Genomic DNA, 20,352 nt, shown 5'->3' with positions numbered 1-20,352 from the left:
GGTCCGGATCCTCACCAGCGCCGGTAACACTTTCAGAACCGACAGTCGTCACGAATCCTTGGCCAGAAAAAGGAGGTGGAAGAGCCTACACCAGGTCAACATCGCGAACCTGAAGCTCGCCGTCATACAGACCCTGAAGAGCCTTCTCCAAAGAAACATTCTCTTCCACACCTGGTAAAAACAAGAAATAATGTCGGTTAAGCCGGAGCACCACTACAAATGTGACTTTCCAATCTTTTTTTTAAAGGGGGGGAGAAGAGAAATGAAAGAGATACCTTCTTTCTCAACAAAGAATTCAGGCATCTGCCCGCCAGCCCTCCAAGCAGCACTCATCCCGCCGGCGGCCAAGAAACAGTCAAGCGAGTCTTCACCGGTGATGTTGATCTTCTCCAGGGCATCAGCCAGTTCCTTGTCAGCGTCAAACAATACGGGAGCAAGATCGATTTACACCTTAGTCCTCGGGTAGCTGAGTACCACCAGATCATCGTTCACCCACAAGAATTTCTCTTGCGAGTTCTTCTTTGACTTCTTATCATGGATAAGAATAGGGACTCCTCTTTGGCGGGAAAGGGTTCGAGTCCCCGACTGGGTGGAGGCGTTAAAGAAGTGCTTGAAGGCAGGAACAGTCAACAAGTGGCCTAGGACACGGCAAAGGAGTTCAAAGCCCATTATCTTGTTGATCGCGATAGGGGTCAACTATCTTACTGAAAACTCGTATTCTCGGATGATCAAGTTGAAGAAATCAGTGGTAGGCAAGTGCAAACCTGCCTTGAACAGGGCGATTGGGATCCCGACTTTACCCTCAGGAGGACTATACAAAGAAGCATCAGGCAAAGGGATCTGCACCCCATGTTCAGAAACAAACCCGAACCGGAATTGAATAGATTCCCACTCTTCAGTAGTGAGATTTCTTCCCAAAGTGCGATAAGTAGCCATGGAAGAATTTGGAGGAAAAAACGAAAAGGTTTTTTTCAAAAAGAAGCCTAAAGAAAGTAAGGTAACAGGTGGGGAAACTGTGCCAGGGAAGGCAGAGATTTAAATACAAAGAAAAGGGCAGCGAACCGTCTTCATGATGAAACCGCCAAACAACTGCAATTTTGCCCTGCCATCAGCATAGGCTATCAATAGCAGCCCACCACGTATCTGTGAGTAGACCAGAACATGTAACACCCATAAAATTCGAGCCATTTTAAAACTTTTTAAATCATTTGAAACCAATCAATTATTACAATTTGTTTTCAAAAAGAGTTTATACATCTAAGTTCCCAGAAATCATAATCTTCAATCTAGGAAATGTACGGTCACGCCTTCGCCTACCCGCGGCCATCCGTTGAACCTGAAATAATAAACTGAAACTGTAAGCCCGGAATCTTAGTGAGTTACCCCCAAAATACCAACCTCATATAACCATAATCATATCATATCAACAAACACAGAACAGTCATGCATCTCGAGTCTACAGTGTGACTGGTCCGCCCGCACCGGGCCTTCAGTCCACCTGGTCCACTCTCTGAGTCTACAGTCTGACTGGACTGCCCGCACCGGGCCTTCAGTCTATCTGGTCCACTCTCCGAGCCTCGACACGTCTGGACCGCCCTCTCGGGGCCTTCAGCGTATCCGCACCGCTCGTCGAGGCCTTCGGCCTGACTATGTGCCCTCCCAGGTCTGCAGTCTATCCGGTCTGCCCTAGGTATGTTGGCCTACAGCACGAGCAGGACCCGCCTCAACCCAACTGTGACAACCGTCAAATTCAAGTCAAAGTCAACAAGTCAAACCGGTCAAACTTAACTAGTACTTGTATGTTAAAAGTTATTCTATGTATAAAAATGTGCATCTTTATGTCAAAAATTCAAGTGTCTCGAAGAATCTATGTGTTAACAATGTAAAAACCCTAAAAAGGGAGTTAAACGCATCAAAACACGACTAAGGACCCTTTCGGGGACTTAAAACGATCATTAACAAAGCATAACGGGGTTCGCGAACCTTGCAGTTGCGAGATTATGCAATAATAATGGCTAAGGTAAAATCTCTCCAAGTATGTGAAATCTCTCCCAAATCTCTCCAAGTATGTGAAATCTCTCCCAAATCTCTCCAAGTATGTGAAATCTCTCCCAAATCTCTCCAAGTATGTGAAATCTCTCCAAGTATGTGAAATCTCTCCCAAATCTCTCTAAGTGTGTGAAATCTCTCCAAGTATGTGAAATCTCTCCAAGAATGTTAAATCTCTCCCAAATCTCTCCAAGTATGTAAAATCTCTCCAAGTATGTTAAATCTCTCCCAAATCTCTCCAAGAATGTGAAATCTCTCCAAGTATGTGAAATCTCTCCCAAATCTCTCCAAGCATGTGAAATCTCTCCCAAATCTCTCGAAGTATGTGAAATCTCTCCAAGTATGTAAAATCTCTCCCAAATCTCTCCAAGAATGTGAAATCTCTCCAAGTATGTATCTCTCCCAAATCTCTCCCAAAATCTCTCTCAAACTTTTTCTGGTCATCCGGGTCATCCCGACCCTTAACTTGGTCAAAAATCACGCAAAACGGTAAGATTTCTCGAAAAACAGCCTTATGGAACCGAAACTCCTCTTAGGAACCGAAAGTCCTCTTAGGAAGAGAAAGTCCTCTTAGGAACCGAAAGTCCTCTTAGGAACCGAAACCCTCCTGTCAGAACCGAAAGTGTCAGAAGCCTCTCGGACCGAAACCTCAGCGGACCGAAGCTCAGCAGCGAGGACCGAGCCTCGGCTCCCCCTGCGAGACCCTCGCATCCCACTTCGGACCTTCGGACCCTCGGCCTACTCTCGGTCCTTCTTCTTCCCTTCTCTCGGTTCCTAGCTTCTAAGAGCCGAACCTCGCAGGTTCCGTCCCTATTGTCCGGTTTTCGACTACTTTCGCCTCCTAAGCCCGTTTTTGACGTTTTTGACGAGATTTTTTCACCAAATTCATATTTTTATCATTTTTAACCCCCAGAACTATTATTTTAATTATTTTTCAAGGATTTATTAATTATAAATCATTATTTTACAATAAGAAGAGTATTCTACACCACAAGTGGGTCAAGTGTGCCCACTTGCCTCCTATGTGTCACTTTCTTATTGGTCCAACCTTATCCACATCACACAAACCAAGGCAAACATCCCTTCACCTTAGCCACTTGCTCCAGCAACCCTCCATATAAGGAAATGCCTGGGATTTCCTTGATCATTTGCTTCACCATCAAACATTATACACTTCTTAAACCATCAAGAGGGCCTCTTTTCTCTCAACTTTCAGCCACACTTTTGATGTGTTCTTGAGTTATTTATTCACTTATTGGTAAGTATTTCCTTCTAACTCAAGTGCTATTACTTGTTTTCATAACACTCTTGGATTATCGACTCATATCTTAACACGAAATCGTTCTTAGGATCATCCAAAAACTTCGTGTGTTCATCAAGTGTTCTAGACTTGAAACTCATCATCTTCAACCTTCCACTCTTCAAGAAATCACTCAAGGGGAGTTTATACCCCCTATATTTTCTAGTTTTCTTCAGTTTTCAGGGGGGGAATACAAGTTAAAACACCAAAACATATTCAAAACTCAACTTGACAGCTTACAACAGAAAAGTTGTGACCTGTTCACGAACTGTTTTACCCAACTTAAACTTAATATCTTTCAAAACTATATAATATGCAAATAGTTCAGGTTTATACCTTTAAAATGACTACTTGCACATCTCCACATGATTTTTCTACGATTTATGGTGATTTTTACAAAACTGCCTATCATTTCATAAACGAATTCGGACCAGTCTGTGATTATGAACACTTTCACATAAGTTAGAGACTTCTAAAAATTATAATACAAATTATGAATAAACTAGACACATTTTCTAAGCTCTCAGAGTTTACAGAGTTAGTTTTCGACTTCGTATGATTTTTCTATGATAATTTCAAAACAGTGCAGAAAGGATAAAAAAACTAGTTGCATAGTTTACCATATTAACAACACTTTGTATTATGTTGAGCAAAGTGCATAACAATAAGTTTCTCAATGTTTGGATGCATTCTCGTTAGTTTATCATCATAAACAGAAATTAGTCATTCATGTTAAGGATTTTCCTCCATTCATTTCGAACACATCTAATAAACTACATTAAGTATAGTTTATGAATTTTCGATAAAAGCATACTACATGGAAAAGGTTTTACTCTCAAACAAATGAGTTTTTCATATACTACTTGATAAACTATAATAGTAATAGTTTATGGATTTATATCACAAATGTATTTTCATAAAAGGTGATTTCGCTTCCTCCACGGAAGAGGTTTTATACCCAAAACTATATGTAAACTAGTTAACGTAAGTTGTGAGACATTCTCCTTCGGGGTACTCTTAAGTACCATAGAAAATCCTGAATTAGTTATAACCAGAGTCTCTTGTAGGGAGAGCGTGATAATTGTGTATAGATCTATATTGGGAATGACAACCCACACCCATGTTGCTTGCATAAGTCCGATCAGCCGATCGGGGGTGACAAATGTCATTTCGATTCCGACATCTGAAGAACGTCGCAGCAGGTTATTATGTCATAGTATGGTTATAGCGACTCACATAGGGAGTTAACAATCTTTCAAGTTTACATGAAAAATTCTACTTTGAAAAGGGGTTTTACTCCTAATTTAAACGAGTTTATGCCGATTTAAACTTGCATGAATTACTTTAAGTATGGAAAAATACTTGTATATTCTCGGTCTTGACGCTTAAAGCTACACGACTTTTTATAAGGAAAATATTGGATTTTCTTTGGAAACACATTCCCATTATGAACATTATAAGCACACACATATTCTCTGTCTTAACAATTAGGACTACATGACCTTTATAAGGAAAATATTGGCATGGAATATTAACAAAACTTACAGTTCACGACAATTCTAAGGCTTTATACATATGAGTTTTATTTAAATATAAAACACACACCTAAGTATGACGATTTGCTTACATATACTAAGCCTTGTTTCAATTTAGTCTACAACAAATCTTCTAGAAAAGTCCCTTAGTTATAATCAGAATACATGACTTTTATAAGGAAAATATTGGATTTTCTTTGGAAACATATTTCTATCAAAACTACATTCCATCTAGAATTGTTAGACTTCAGCTATAATTGCTAATTGTATATGCTAGGGTTATATAAGAATCTAGTCGCAATCAACCTAGAATTGGTGGGCCTGCCTTACTTCCTGTTCCTTGTTTGGTTGTGGACCTAGGGCATACCCATTATATTCGACAGTTTATTTAACTTAAATTTTATATAACTTATATACACTGGGTGATTATAGAAGGAATCTACGGGTCTTTCTAGGGTACATTATTGCATAACATAGGAAAATATTAAATTTTCTGGAATCATATTCTATCGCTTTTTACAAGGAAAACGGCTTCTTTCTCAAATAAAACTCTTATGAACTCACCAACTTAATTGTTGACGCTTTTTCAAACTACTTGTATTCTCAGGAATTCAGTGAAACAGGAAATCAACCGCTTTTGAGGATGGGACGTTAAATCGTCAAACATTTCATTTTTGTCATCATAAGTGTAATTGATTTGAAACATGTAAACACATACTATTGGATAACTTTTTCAATTATATTTATGATGGTTGTATTTACTTTGGGCACTATTATACTCGTTGTTGTGATACTATACATGAAGTCTTCCACCCCCGGACGTTTCTGCCATCCTTGGTTTGGGGGTGCGACACCAACCCCAATCAAACAGCAAGGTGCACATATAACATATAATCACATAACATTCTGTAGGCAAACAAACCGATCAACAGATCATATAGCATAGCAACATCCTATAACCAGGATACCAACCTAACCGGTCACTAACATAGCATCATCCTATATACCAGGATACCGACCCAAACCAGGTCACTAAACATAATACCATCCTAACTACCAGGACGCAGATCAACAGATCAGTAAACATATCATGCAAATACCCGGATACAAATCCCATAAAGGGTCGGCCTTAGTGTCGTAGACCCTGTTGATATAGTGAGGATAACTCACCTTGCAATGTCGGACCGAACCACGAAATCATGCTCCCGAAACACTGCCCCAAACTCCAACACCTATAACCATCAATGATCCAATTCATAAATACCCGCTTACCAATTATCCTCAAAAGTCAAAACGGTCAACCCTCGGTCAAAGTCAAAGTCAACTGTCAAGGTCACCAGTCCATGTTGACCTCAACTCGTCGAGTACCCTCAACTACTTGCCGATTTCCTTGCATAACTTGCCAACTCGCCGAGTCACCATGCCACTCGCCGAGCCCAAGGCAATCTTCATCGGACTCGCCGAGTTGTTCGTCTAACCCGTCGAGTTCATGACCATCTTCATATGACTCGCCGAGTCTATCATGCGACTCGTCGAGTCCCTTCAGACCTTCTTCCATACAGATGCTTTTTAAGCCATGCAAAGGCTCCATATTGTAGATCCAAGCTCCTAGGGTATGTATCAAGTAAAGTTGGAAACTTTACATGCATGCAAGGCGCTAATCACATAAATCAAGCTAAAGAAGAGGTTCTAGGAAAAAGAGCTTCACCAACAAGCTAAAGACTGATACTTTATGATGATAAGAGCCAAGATGATCCTAGATCTGAAGTTGCAACTTCAGATCTTGGCTCATCTCTCGAAATGCAACACCACGTGCCCCAAAATGGTCCCAAAACTCAAATATAAAAGGGATCTAGCTAGAAGAATCTCAAGGTGATGACTTGATACCTTCAAATGATGATAAACTCAGGTAGACTTCAGATCCCCAACTGTTCCTTGCTCAAAGCTTCTTGATCTTCAAGCCTTTCCTCACGAAGATCCACCTTTCAACCTTAAACACACAAGTATGGAGAGAGAATGGAGATCTAGGGTTTCTGGAATCTCAAGAGCCTGCAAAGGGACTAAGGGAGGCTAATGATCCCTTAAGCAGGGTGCCAAACCTAGGAAATTAGGGTTTCACCCTCTAGCTCCAACTCGTCGAGTCACTCCTCCGACTCGGCGAGTTGGTCACTTAAACATGTGGCCCAAACCCGCTGCTACTCGGTGAGTCAGGCTACCAACTCGTCGAGTAGATCTCGAAATCATGACAATTTAACCATAAATTGATACTCGGGAAATCGGGGTGTTACAATTCTCCCCCACTTGAACTAGACTTCGTCCTCAAAGTCTGTTGTGGTGAACATCCTTGGATAGTGCTCCCGCATCTCTGCCTCCGGCTCCCACGTCCACTCGGACCCTCTATGGTGCTCCCACTGTACCATTACCAAAGGTACCTCCTTATCCCGCAGAACCTTCAGCCCTCTCTCCAGAATGGCCACATGCCTCTCGACATAATCCAGGCGCTCACCGACCTGAATGTCATCCAACGATACTACCCTCTCCTGATCCATGACGCACTTTCGCAAGTGCGAATCGGGAAAGGTGATGTGAATCCCAATCGAACCTTTTCATAAGGTCTATCCTTCATGCCGCTTTGCCAACTTGACAAAAACCTGATGATCCAAAGTATCAAAAACCCAACTTTCCCTTTTCCTGAAGCGAACCCTTTTTGCTGACATGATAATGCATCCTTCAGCTCTCAGAATATCATACATAATCAATCCACTAATGAATACGAACACTCATGCTTGGCCCAATCAGCCTCGGGCTGGAATACCAAACATATCAAGTCCAGTCAATCATAGGGTCTGGTCATCCTCAGGATGGAATACCCTAGATTGGAATACCTCCATGAACATAACTCGGGTCTACTCATAGCCAGAGATCCAAGGATTTATCCTTGCGTCTCATCCACAATCCTATGATTCGTCACAACCGAGTACAACTCCCCCTGAACCTTTACAGAACATTCATTTGAACGCGCTCCAGCAACTTGAACCTGGAATCCCGAAATCGGTCTAACTTCCTGACAGACAACTCTACTGAACCGTTGTCACTTCAATACCACTTACACCCAATCCTCATAATTCGAGGTTCCCACCAAAACAGGATCGCAGATTACCTGTTGCTGTGGCAATTCAGTGCCTTGATAGATTACAAAAACTATCGACCATCGAGCCTTCGGCATAACTGGACCGCCCTTCAGGGCCTACAGCCTCCCCGATCCGCTCCCGGGCGTTTGTTCAGACTGGGCCGCCTTACCAGGCCTTCAGTCTATCCGGACCGCCCTGGTCCGCTAACCTCCTGTCCCAAGCCCGTTCCTCTACTGAACCCCTGTGCCTACGACTTACCGTCGGCTCGCACATGTTATCTTTCCCTAGTGCCTCAATCCTACAGCTCTCCCTGGAACCTATGTGCCTATGACTCATCGTCGGTCTGCACCGGGTATCTTAGCCTACAGCATAGCGCAGGACCGCCTCAACCCCATCCCGATGCCATAAACGATTAAGAAAAGATCTAACCCGGTTCCCAGAACCCGAATGACGGAACGTTCTAATCCCAACCTTCCCAAACGAACGAATACTCATTCGGCCTGCTCCCAGTCCCCAACTGGAGTATTACCTGATCCAAGAAGATTAATCCTAGAGACACTCCGAACTGATGAGACCACCAAATCCTTTGCACTCCATCCGATCTCTAATATCAACTTTTGTTCAACCAAAATACACCGGAGTCCACAGTCTACTCCAACAGCATGTTCAATACTTGGAACAGACCTATTGATCGCTATAGCATAGCAGTCTACTCAATACCCAAACATAAGATCTACAAACCTATACAGAGTCTTCAGCATGACTGGACCACCTTACCAGGCCTTCAGCCTATCTGGACCACTCTCAGAACCTTCAACATGTCTGGACCGCCTCTCCGGGCCTTCAGCCTGTCCGGACCATTCTCTAAGCCTTCGGCCTGACTGCTACGCCCCACCGGCCTTCAGTCTATCCGGACCGCTCTAAATTGTTGAGCATCTCCCTGGCCCATCCCTCCTGGTTCTCTCTCCCATGCGTCCTATTCTCACCCACTTGGGGCTTCGAACTCCTGATCTACTCTGTGGACTATACCCCCGGCCTATCCTTAGGCCTCATATCGATCGTCCATACTCTCGGAAAACCGTGGTCTGTTCCCTGACCCGCGTATCTACCACACACACTAAATAACTCGCATACTCGTGCTAAATGTACTGCCGAGCCCTGGCAGCTAACAAAGCCCTCAACGACTGATGCTCCATACGAAAATTCCTAATTCTCCCCCACTTGGGACACTAACCACTATCTACTAGTGGCGAAAACAAAACACTACTTAACCATCCTAACCAAGCATTTTCATACTTCACCATAGAACGATGAATCCTGGACGAATAATCTCCGCAAAACAACTCTCCTGGCATGGAGCAACCGAACTTCAGAAGAAACCCGAATCCCAGTGACACTTCTGCATCTCCAATTCATAGTTTCTGGCCCTGGAACGGGGATCCTATATCCTAACATCTGATCACCAACACCCCTGGATACTAACTTTCAACAATCTGTGTTACTAAATTCCTCAAACTCTCCTATGCCGTATGCAGAAAGGGATGGAAAATTCACAACATAAATATAAGCAATAAGATACAGATAGAAACATACCAGCAGCTGCATCTGGCGCTGTACTGGCCTCCTCAGCGGTAAGTTGGAAGGCACGCCCCTGAGCCTTCGGGAGTTCTGCTCTACCTTGACCCCCGTCGGTAATCCTCAATGTAGCCGGCGCCGGAGCCTGCACCGGTCTAGAAACTAGCTGTGGACAGTTGGTCTTCACGTGACCAACCTGATGGCAGTGATAACAAATCCTCATGTCCTGAACCGGGGCCAACTGGCGACAATCCCTCGCATAATGCCCCTCTTTTTCGCACTTGTGGCACGCACCACCGGACCTACAAACTCCGGAGTGACCCATCCCACATTTCTCACAACTGTGGCCGCTCTGGCCTCCAAACCTAGAATCAACAGTTTTTGATTGCTTTGGCACCGGCTGCGACTGTACTGGGGCCTGCCTCCGTTCTCGCAACTGTAACTCAATCTCCAGCTCACATATCTGGGTAGCAACAAACTGTCTAATGTCAGTCTTGAGCATGCTCAGATAACGCGTCATCTGAGCCTGCTCGGAAGCAAACTCCGGGCAGAACATCGCCCTCTCAGTGAACATACGAGTGATCTCCGTCACCGACTCTGCACCCTGTCTCAACTCCAAGAACTCCTAAGCTAACCGCTCACGCTCGACTCGCGGAATGTAACGGGAGAAGAACATCTCCCTAAACCGATCCCAAGAAACTGCAGCTCTCTGCTCATCTGAATAAGACCCTGTCACCAATCTCCACCAGTGCTTCGCCCCGGACCTCAACATGTTCAGGGCACACCTGACCTTCTGGTCAGCCGGGCAGGAACATGTGAAAAAGCATCCCTTGATGTCCGATAGCCACCTCATAGCTATGATAGGGTCCTGAATCCCTTCGAAAGTCGGGGGCTTTGTATTATCGAAGTCCCGATACTGAAAAGCCCGACTGGCTCCTACCCCTGCCGCTGTTACAGCTGCAGTAGTTGCCGCGGCAGCCGCCTCCGCAAGGGCTGCATAGCGTTCGTCAAAGTACTCGACCATGGCGGTCTTGATAGACCCAAACATCTCCGGCAACTGAGCCCGGAACATAGTAGCAACCTCATCATGCAGGATCTCCCTGATCCTGTCATCCGTATCGTCTGGCCTCATCTGGCCCATAGTCTCAGGCGCTGTCGGCGCCTCCTGTCCGTCCTCTCCTGATCCTGACCCGGATCCAGTCACGAATCGCCGTATAACCACCACACCAAAAACATTCCGAAAGGATATTAGATACTCCTCATAACAACCCGGGAACCAACTCCCAACGAAAAACCCTAGGGGTTGTGACTTCCTTGATACGCGTATGAGTCCTGTGCTTTCAGTAGTACGGGCACATACTACCTTCCAAACCTACCCATATTTGTCCCAAGTATCATCACAACTCCCTAACTATACACACAAATATAGCGAGTGCTCAATCCTAACTCCTAGAGGAAATTCTAAATATCTCATAACTAGACTACTGGCCTTGCACAACCCACCCATCCATGAAGCTTCCACCAACCCTGCAGCATTAGTGTATGCTAGCCAGATATAACGTTGGACGCCATAGACTTTCGAATACCCAATCTACCCTAAGCTCCCAATCAAAAAAGAACAGAACATAAGGCCATATCAAACATTCTCGAGCTATAAGATCTTAATTATGTATAAACGTGATGCATACACTAAGCAACTACAGTAATGATGTCAATTTCATATAAAAGAAACTCTAGGCTAGCATGCATCATGTAATCAGGCAATTTTATCATGCAATTCCTGAAGATCTGTAGCCTAGTGCTAGCATGTTGTTCTAACATATCACAATATCAAATAACCGTATGGTATTTTGGGGTATACTTACTGGCTCCGGCTGATCGTACACTTCGCCTCCTTTTTTACTTATTTTGAAAACCATTTAAAATCATTTTGAAAATCTTTCCTTGATTTGAGACTGGATTCACATGAGTGTTCCTCCAATTCACTCAAACCAAGGCTCTGATACCAACTTGTAACACCCATAAAATTCGAGCCATTTTAAAACTTTTTAAATCATTTGAAACCATTCAATTATTACAATTTGTTTTCAAAAAGAGTTTATACATCAAAGTTCCCAGAAATCATAATCGTCAATCGAGGAAGTGTACGGTTACGCCTTCGACTACCCACGGCCATCCGCTGAACCTGAAACAATAAACTGAAACCTGTAAGCCCAAAAGCTTAGTGAGTTACCCCCAAAATACCAACCTCATATAACCATAATCATATCATATCAACAAACACAGAACAGTCATGCATCTCGAGTCTACAGTGTGACTGGTCCGCCCGCACCGGGCCTTCAGTCCACCTGGTCCACTCTCTGAGTCCACAGTCTGACTGGACCGCCCGCACCAGGCCTTCAGTCTATCTGGTCCACTCTCCGAGCCTCGGCACGTCTGGACCGCCCTCTCGGGGCCTTCAGCCTATCCGGACCGCTCGCCGGGCCTTCAGCCTGACTATGTGCCCTCCCGGGTCTGCAGTCTATCCGGTCCGCCCTGGGTATATTGCCCTACAGCACGAAGTAGGACCCGCCTCAACCCAACCCCAATCAAACAGCAAGGTGCACATATAACAGATAATCACATAACAGTCTATAGGCAAACAAACCGATCAACAGATCATATAGCATAGCAACATCCTATAACCAGGATACCGACCTAACTGGTCACTAACATAGCATCATCCTATATACCAGGATACCGACCCAAACCAGGTCACTAAACATAATATTGTCCTAACTACCAGGACGCAGATCAACAGATCAGTAAACATATCATGCAAATACCCGGATACAAATCCCATAAAGGGTCGGCCTTGGTGTCGTAGACCCTGTTGATATAGTGAGGATAACTCACCTTGCAATGCCGGACCGAACCACGAAATCACGCTCCCGAAACACTGCCCCAAACTCCAACACCTATAACCGTCAATGATCCAATTCATAAATACCCGCTTACCAATTATCCTCAAAAGTCAAAACGGTCAACCCTTGGTCAAAGTCAAAGTGAACTATCAAGGTCAATAGTCCATGTTGACCTCAACTTGTCGAGTACCCTCAACTACTCGCTGATTTCCTTACATAACTTGCCAACTGGCCGAGTCACCATGCCACTCGTCGAGCCCAAGGCAATCTTCATCGGACTCACCGAGTTGTTCATCTAACCCGTCGAGTTCATGACCATCTTCATATGACTCGCCGAGTCTACCATGCGACTCGTCGAGTCCCTTCAGACCTTCTTCCATACAGATGCTTTTTAAGCCATGCAAAGGCTCCATATTGTAGATCCAAGATCCTAGGGTATGTATATCAAGTAAAGTTGCAAACTTTACGTGCATGCAAGGCGCTAATCACATAAATCAAGCTAAAGAAGAGGTTCTAGGCAAAAGAGCTTCACCAACAAGCTAAAGACTGATACTTTATGATGATAAGATCCAAGATGATCCTAGATCTGAAGTTGCAACTTCAGATATTGGCTCATCACTCGAAATGTAACACCAAGTGCCCCAAAATGGTCCCAAAACTCAAATATAAAAAGGGATCTAGGTAGAAGAAGCTCAAGGTGATGACTTGATACCTTCAAATGATGATAAACTGAGGTAGAGTTCAGATCCCCACCTGTTCCTTGCTCAAAGCCTCTTGATCTTCAAGCCTTTCCTGACCAAGATCCACCTAACAAGCTTAAACACACAAGTATGGAGAGAGAATGGAGATCTAGGGTGTCTGGACTCTCAAGAGGTTGCAAAGGGACTAAGGGAGGCTAATGATTCCTTAAGTAGGGTGCCAAACCCCGAAAATTAGGGTTTCACCCTCCAGCTCCAACTCGTCGAGTCACTCCTCCGACTCGGCGAGTTGGTCACTTAAACACGTGGCCCAAACCCGCTGCTACTCGGTGAGTCAGGCTACCAACTCGTCGAGTAGACCTCGAAATCATGAGAATTTAACCATAAATTGATACTCGGGAAATCAGGGTGTTACAAAACAACTCTGCTACGTCACGAACGCAGAGGCCAACTGGTCTAAGGGACTTGTTAACGTTACCTAACGGACACGTTAAATATAACGGAAAATGTAACAGAAACGTTACTACCTTGGCTAAGACCTGGTCTTGGCCTAAGAGAGCCAAGGGCAAGGCAGCAGCTCATTTCTCATCACATAGGAAGAACATTCCATGTGATCTTCTCATTCACTCATAGCCAATGAGCAGGCAACAACTAGCCTGGGTGACGCCCAAAACTGACATCACCTAATAGTTAGTTAGCACGAATAGCTCTCCCAGTAAGAGGAGGCCACGTTTCATGCTAACGAGGCACGGTCCCCACGAACCATTAGTAATAGGTACAAAAGGATCTCTTCCGCCTCAAGGAAGGGATCCATCTTCTCTCTTATGAAGATTACCTCCAGATTTTCTCTCTCTCTAAGGAAAATATAACTACATCGTCGGAGCGACGTCCCGAGAGAACGCCCAGTGGTCCTTTAACGATCCTTTTGTGATTGTGTTCTCAGGCTAGCTCCCAAGTCGGATCCATCGTTCAGCATCCAAACCATCTGCGAACATGTCACAACAGTAACCATAAACCTCAGTGGTAATTTTTGAGAGTCTCAGGGGTTACGAGTGTGAAAGTGAAGGTGATTGAGAAAGGATAGGGTGGTTCCGAAGATAAGTATGTACCTCTACTAAATTGCATATGACTAAGCAGTCAACTCTTAACTCAATATGAGAAGAGTAAGGTAGCTTAATGACTTATGTGAATATTAGCCTGATTTGGAAGAAACATTCTGAGTGAAAGTTTCATTAAGGTTTCAACATAGAGTCTTAGAGGCTTTGGTCAACATGCAGCAACATGCTTCTACGGACACTTAGCTAGTACATAGAATAGGAGTGATATACCTGCCCCATCATTACGAATTGCAGTGACCAACTAGAACCTAGGATAAGACGAATTCAAAAATAATGCACAAACAAAACAAAACAAAAAAAAGAAATATTTTTGGAGTTTTAGAATTTCTTGAAGGAAAAAAAAGGAAAAAAAATATTTTTGTATGTTGGATTTTTTTCAAAAATAAATAAAAACAGAAAAGAAAAATATTTTTGAGTTTATGAAATTTTTCTGAAAAGAAATAAAAACAGAAAATGTTTTTGTATTTCGAGATATTCTGAAAAAGAATAAAAACAAAACATAAAAATATTGAAAATACTTAATATACAAAAGATACATGAAGTTCCGAGTCCGAGATGAACAGTTGACTCCGAGTCGCTCTGAGCGTTTAGACCCGTTCGGAGGGTGAACAGTGACTTACGAGTACCTCCAAGGGTTCGGAACTTAATTGATGCTTTCTGATTATGAAGCTAGTTTCGGAACCGATTCTGCTTCTATCATTCCTAAGCCTTGTAGAATTCTATTGAAGGTTGTTTCAGGTAAGGCTTTCATGAAGATATTGTCCTTTCTAAGTATCGGAATATATTCTTTACTGCAGTCATATGGGGTTCGCGAGGATTCGTCTGAAACTTGGCACAATAGCAAACAGAAAACATAATGTCTGGACGACTAGCAGTTAGATACATTAATGAACCTATCATTTGACGATAGAGAGTCATGTCAGCTGCTGGTTTGTCCAAGGAAGGTGTAAGCTTCGTTCCGTATGCCATTGGAACCTTGACTTTTGAATCCACTACCATTCAAAATTTCGTGAGCAAAGACTTTGTGTAGGACTCCTGGTTGATAAATATTCCCTCTTGAATCTGTCTAATATTTAATCCAAGGAAAAAGTTAATTGGACCCATTGAGCTCATCTCAAATTTAGTCTCCATCAACTTATGAAATTCAGCAGTTAATCTAGGATTAGTAGATCCAAAAATGATGTCATCAACATAAATTTGGACAAGCATCAGATGGTCACCATCTTTATTGCGAAAGTAGGTTGGATCGACCGAGCCTTGTTTAAACTTAGATTGTTTTAAGAAACGAGTAAGAGTTTCATACCATGCTCGTGGTGCTTGTTTCAGACCGTACACAGCCTTGCCCAAAATATAGCAGTGATTTTGATACTTCTCATTTATGAAAACCGGTGGCTGCTCTACATAGACCATTTCCTCTAACTCACCATTTATAAAGGCACATTTTACATCCATCTGATAGACTTCAAAGTTCTTATGTGCTGCATAGGCGAGGAAAATGCAAACAGATTCTAGCCTCTCAACCGGAGGGAATGTCTCTTCGTAGTCTATGACTTCTTCATGGCAGTATCCTTTAACAACCAACCGAGCTTTGTTTTGGATGAAATTTCCTTCCTCGTCAAGCTTGTTCCAAAGCACCCATTTCATACCGACCACAGAAGCATCCTTCGGAGTTGGAATCAGTCTCCATACTTTGTTGCGTTCGAACTCATTAAGCTCTTCCATCATAGCTTGCACCCAATTATAGTGATCAAGAGCAATTTTTACATTCTTGGGCTCAATTTTGGAGATGAACGAATTGAACATGCAAAATTCCATCTTTGAAAATAATGCAGTTTGATTCTCCTTTTGTTGAGCTCTCGTGAGAACTCCTAAAGTTGGTGCTCCATTGACTTGAGTCTTGGGATGATCTTTGGTCCATTTGGTTAATGGTGGGTAGTTTGGATCATAAGTTGGGTCCAATTCAACATTCATATCTTCAAATTCTGATTGAGCATCGGAGTCATTATTTTCATTCTCATTCTCATTCTCCCCCTGGGAGTTTGCATGTTAGTCAATGTTTGGAATTGGATTTTTCCCCTGGATAGGAATTCTCCCCCTCAACTGATGTTTCATAAGTGGAGGTTGAAGTGGAACACTCCCCCTGGAATTCAGTAGACGTAGGTTGTGTTTGGGGTGGGACTTCATAAATTTTCGGAAAATCATTGTTGACATCTGGATCCTTCAAACTTTTCGGTTTGGATTCGAGATTTATTGCATCGTCATCATCTATTATCTTCTTTAACTCATCCTCTTGGTTATCCTTAGCCTTTGATTCAGAGGTGATGGCTTTCTCAGGCTCATCAAAAAAATTCATGAATTCCTCATACAAGTTCATCAGAGGAATTGTTTGTGAAGGTGTGGATGGAAGATCTCTTCGGATGGACTGGTAGACTTCTGATACTTCTTGAGATAGTTGTCTTCAAAAGTGACATAGTAAGTTTCTTCTATCTTTTTGTACTTCTGGTTTAGAATCCTATATGCCTTTGAAGTAAGAGAATACCCTAAGAAGATTCCTTCATCTGCTTTCACGTCAAATTTGTTCCTTTGCTCTTTGGAGTTAAAAATGAGACATCTGGAACCAAAAACATGAAAGAACTTAACGTTAGGATTTCATTTATTAAGAATCTCGTAAGGAGTGATTGAGAATATTTAGTTAATTAAGGATCGATTTTGAGTAAAGCAGGCAGTTCCGATTGCATCAGCCTAGAAATAGAGTGGTAAGTTCGCAAATGAAAGCATGGTCCTCGCAGCTTCGCAAAGAGATCAGTTTCATCTTTCAATGACTCCATTCTGCTGAGGAGTGTAAGGAGCAGAGAAGTTGTGAGCAACTCCCTTTTCAGTCAAGAATTCTTCAAACACTCGGTTTTTGAATTCGAAACCGTTATCACTGTGAACGTTCCGAACTGGCTTTCGCATTTGAAGTTCGATTTGCCTAATAAAATCCTTTAGTCTTTAAGTTGCATCTGATTTCTGTCTAAGAAAATAAACCCAGGTAAATCGGGAAATATCATCTACAATAACCAAAATATACTTATTACCGCCAATACTTTCAATGCAGAAGGGCCACAAAGATCAATACGTATAAGTTCAAGTGGCTCAATGATTTTGGTATTGATAATCGTGGAGTGACTTTTCCGACTTTTTTTTGCCTAGTTCACAAGCTGCACACAGATGTTCTTTGTCATACTTCAGAAAAGGAAGTCCTCGCACATGATCGCCAAGTACGAGTTTACTGATGTCCTTGAAATTTAAGTGCGAGAGCCTTCGGTGCCAAAGCCAAATATCATCCGAAGATGCTTTCGTAAGAATGAAAATGGTTGGCTTCTCGAATATAGGTTTTATGTTCAAAGGAAACATCTCTCCCTTTCTTTTGGATCTTAATAGCACCACCTTTGTTTTCTTCTCGATTATTTCAGATCCTTCATCATCAAACAAAACCTTCAGTCCTGTACCTACAACCAATTGAGAAACACTTATTAGGTTACGCTGCAGGCCTTCCACATAGGCTACCTTCCGAATGGAGAATTCACCATTCGTGATCATGCCATATCCTTTGATCTCTCATGTGGCATTATTTCCATACTTCACTTTTCCACCATCCTTTAACGTTCTTAATTCCCTTAGCTCTTCCTTTCTTCCTGTCATGTGACACGAACAACCACTGTCGATGTACCATTCAGAGTTGTACTGTTCGTCACAAATCACCTACAAGATTCAGAGAGGTTTAGGAACCCAAAGTTGCTTGGGTCCTTGTGAGGTTTTCTTAATAACAGGAAATGTTATTAATTCATCAACGAAATAGGATCTCTTTATCAAAGTTGAATTCTCTCCTTTCATTATTTTTAAAACAACAATCCTTTTGTCATTGGGATTTCTTTTAAAAGGAATTTTTGTTTGTTTTGAATCAATAGGTTACTTGATTTCCTTTTTCGCAATTTTCTTTTCCTCCTTTTTCAACTGAGCTTCGGAATCCTTGGAACAAATTTCAGGTTCCGAAACTAGTTTTCCTTTGCCCTTATCATCTTTGGATGTATTGGCAGTTTTTGAAACATTTTATTTAGGAGAAATTTTTGGTTTAGTTTTTTCAAGAGGTTTCGAAACTGTTGGGTCTAAATTTGGTTTATACTTTGCTTTTCTAGGAAAATATATTTTTATGTAATGTTGTATGTGTTTGCGGTTTGTGTGTACGGCCGTACACCCGTGTACGGCCCATGTCTACTATATATAGGGTGAGGAGTGCATGAAAGAAGGCTAGTAAGGCTAGAGAGGAAAAGAGCATGTTCTAGAGAGAGAAACTAGAGAGAAGAAGAGTGTGTGTGAGAGAATCTTATGTGTATTGTTCATCATTCTAATCTTGAATACATCATAGATTCATCATCTTCTTCTCCTCCTTCTTCTTCATTTGATCTGGCATCATCCGTTTGATTGGGATTCCGCACCATCAAACGGATCTGATTAATACACAAGCAGATTGGGGACTTACAATTGGTATCAGAGCCAAATCAGTGTCAATTTGGATTTTTTTTGTGAGTGTACGGTTGAGCTCTGTTCAAGGTGTGCGGTTGAAGGTTGAAGGTGTGCTGCTGAAGGTTGAAGGTGTGCTACTCAAGGTTGAAGGTGTACGGTTAAGAGTGTGTGGCTCGGTGTGCGGCCTCGGTATGCGGCTCGGAGTGTGCGGCTTGATGTACGGGCTCGGTGTGCGGTCTTCGTCTCGTTCTCAGCCTCGCATCGCATCGCTTCGTTCTCGTCCTCGCTTCGCATCACGCTTCGTTCAGCAGCAGAAGTCCTCGCAGCAGCGCTCATATAAATAAAAATGAAATCGGATTTTTGGAGTTGCCGGGGATCGAACCCGGGTCTCCTCCCAACTCAGCTCAACGCCTTACCAACTCCTCTAGCATCCATGATGTTCTTTTCCTCCCAGATTTAATTCAACAGGACTCTCTTTCGCACCCACTTTCGCAAATTTAACACTTTTTACCCCAAAATCAATTTCTTTTATTTTTAAATTCCATTTTCAACCCAAAAAATTTTAGCTTTTAATTTTTAAATTTCTAAATTGACATTTGACCTCAAATTTTGACTTTGACTTTAAAGTTTGACCTTTGACTTTAAACTTTGACTTTCTCGTTTGACTTTCAAATTTTCAAATTTAGCTTTTCAATTTGACTTTTAAGTTTGACTTTTTAAATTTGACTTTTAAGGTTGACTTTTGAGTTTTTAGTCAAAGGGAATTTTTGATAAACAATGAGTTCATCTAACATCAAAGTCAATGAACTTTCCTTGGAGAATTTACGTGAACACTATGAATTACTACGAAGAGAGAACGAGGAACTAAAATACGAAGGATACCAACTTAGGAAAGGCCAGAAACCATTGAAAGAACAACTAGAGGCCAAAACTAAGGACTTCAGGAAACTACAAGAGGACAATAGCAATAAGTGTGTCAATTATAGATATCTTCAGAAAGAACTTGCTGCTGTCATTGAGGAACATGAAAATTGGAAAATACGTTTTGAAAATGCCGATTTCAACTTTAAAAAATTTGATGTGTCAAGTGACAAAGTGGCAACAATGATTGAAAAACTAATGAAATGGAAGGACCAAAAGCAAGTAGGAATAGGATATGAGTGCGTCCCTCCTCCATTCAATCACACTTATACTGTTACTCCTTTGACTCAGGAGGAGATTGACCGAGAACCATTTATGGTATATGGTAAACCAGCTGCTGAACAGGCAACTGAGGGTGTTGAGCTGAACGATTCTAATGCTTCTACTTCTTGTGCAGGTAAAGTAATAGAGGATGAGGACAAGGAGAACATAACTAATTCTAGTTCTGCAAATTCTGATGATTATCAAACCAATGACTCCTTGAACTCTGAATCTGTTGCTTCTAATTCTGTTACTCCTAACAAACCGGCTGTTGAGAAATACAGGCCACCAATTCAAGCTAAACAGAGTGCATGTTGCAAGTGTGCTTGTAGGAACAACAAGAGACAAGGCATGG

The sequence above is a fragment of the Lactuca virosa genome, chromosome 3 (assembly GCF_052849685.1).
Source record: "Lactuca virosa cultivar CGN04683 chromosome 3, Lactuca_virosa_CGN04683_v6, whole genome shotgun sequence".
Classification (NCBI taxonomy): domain Eukaryota; kingdom Viridiplantae; phylum Streptophyta; class Magnoliopsida; order Asterales; family Asteraceae; genus Lactuca; species Lactuca virosa.
This window is presented reverse-complemented; position numbering follows the sequence as displayed.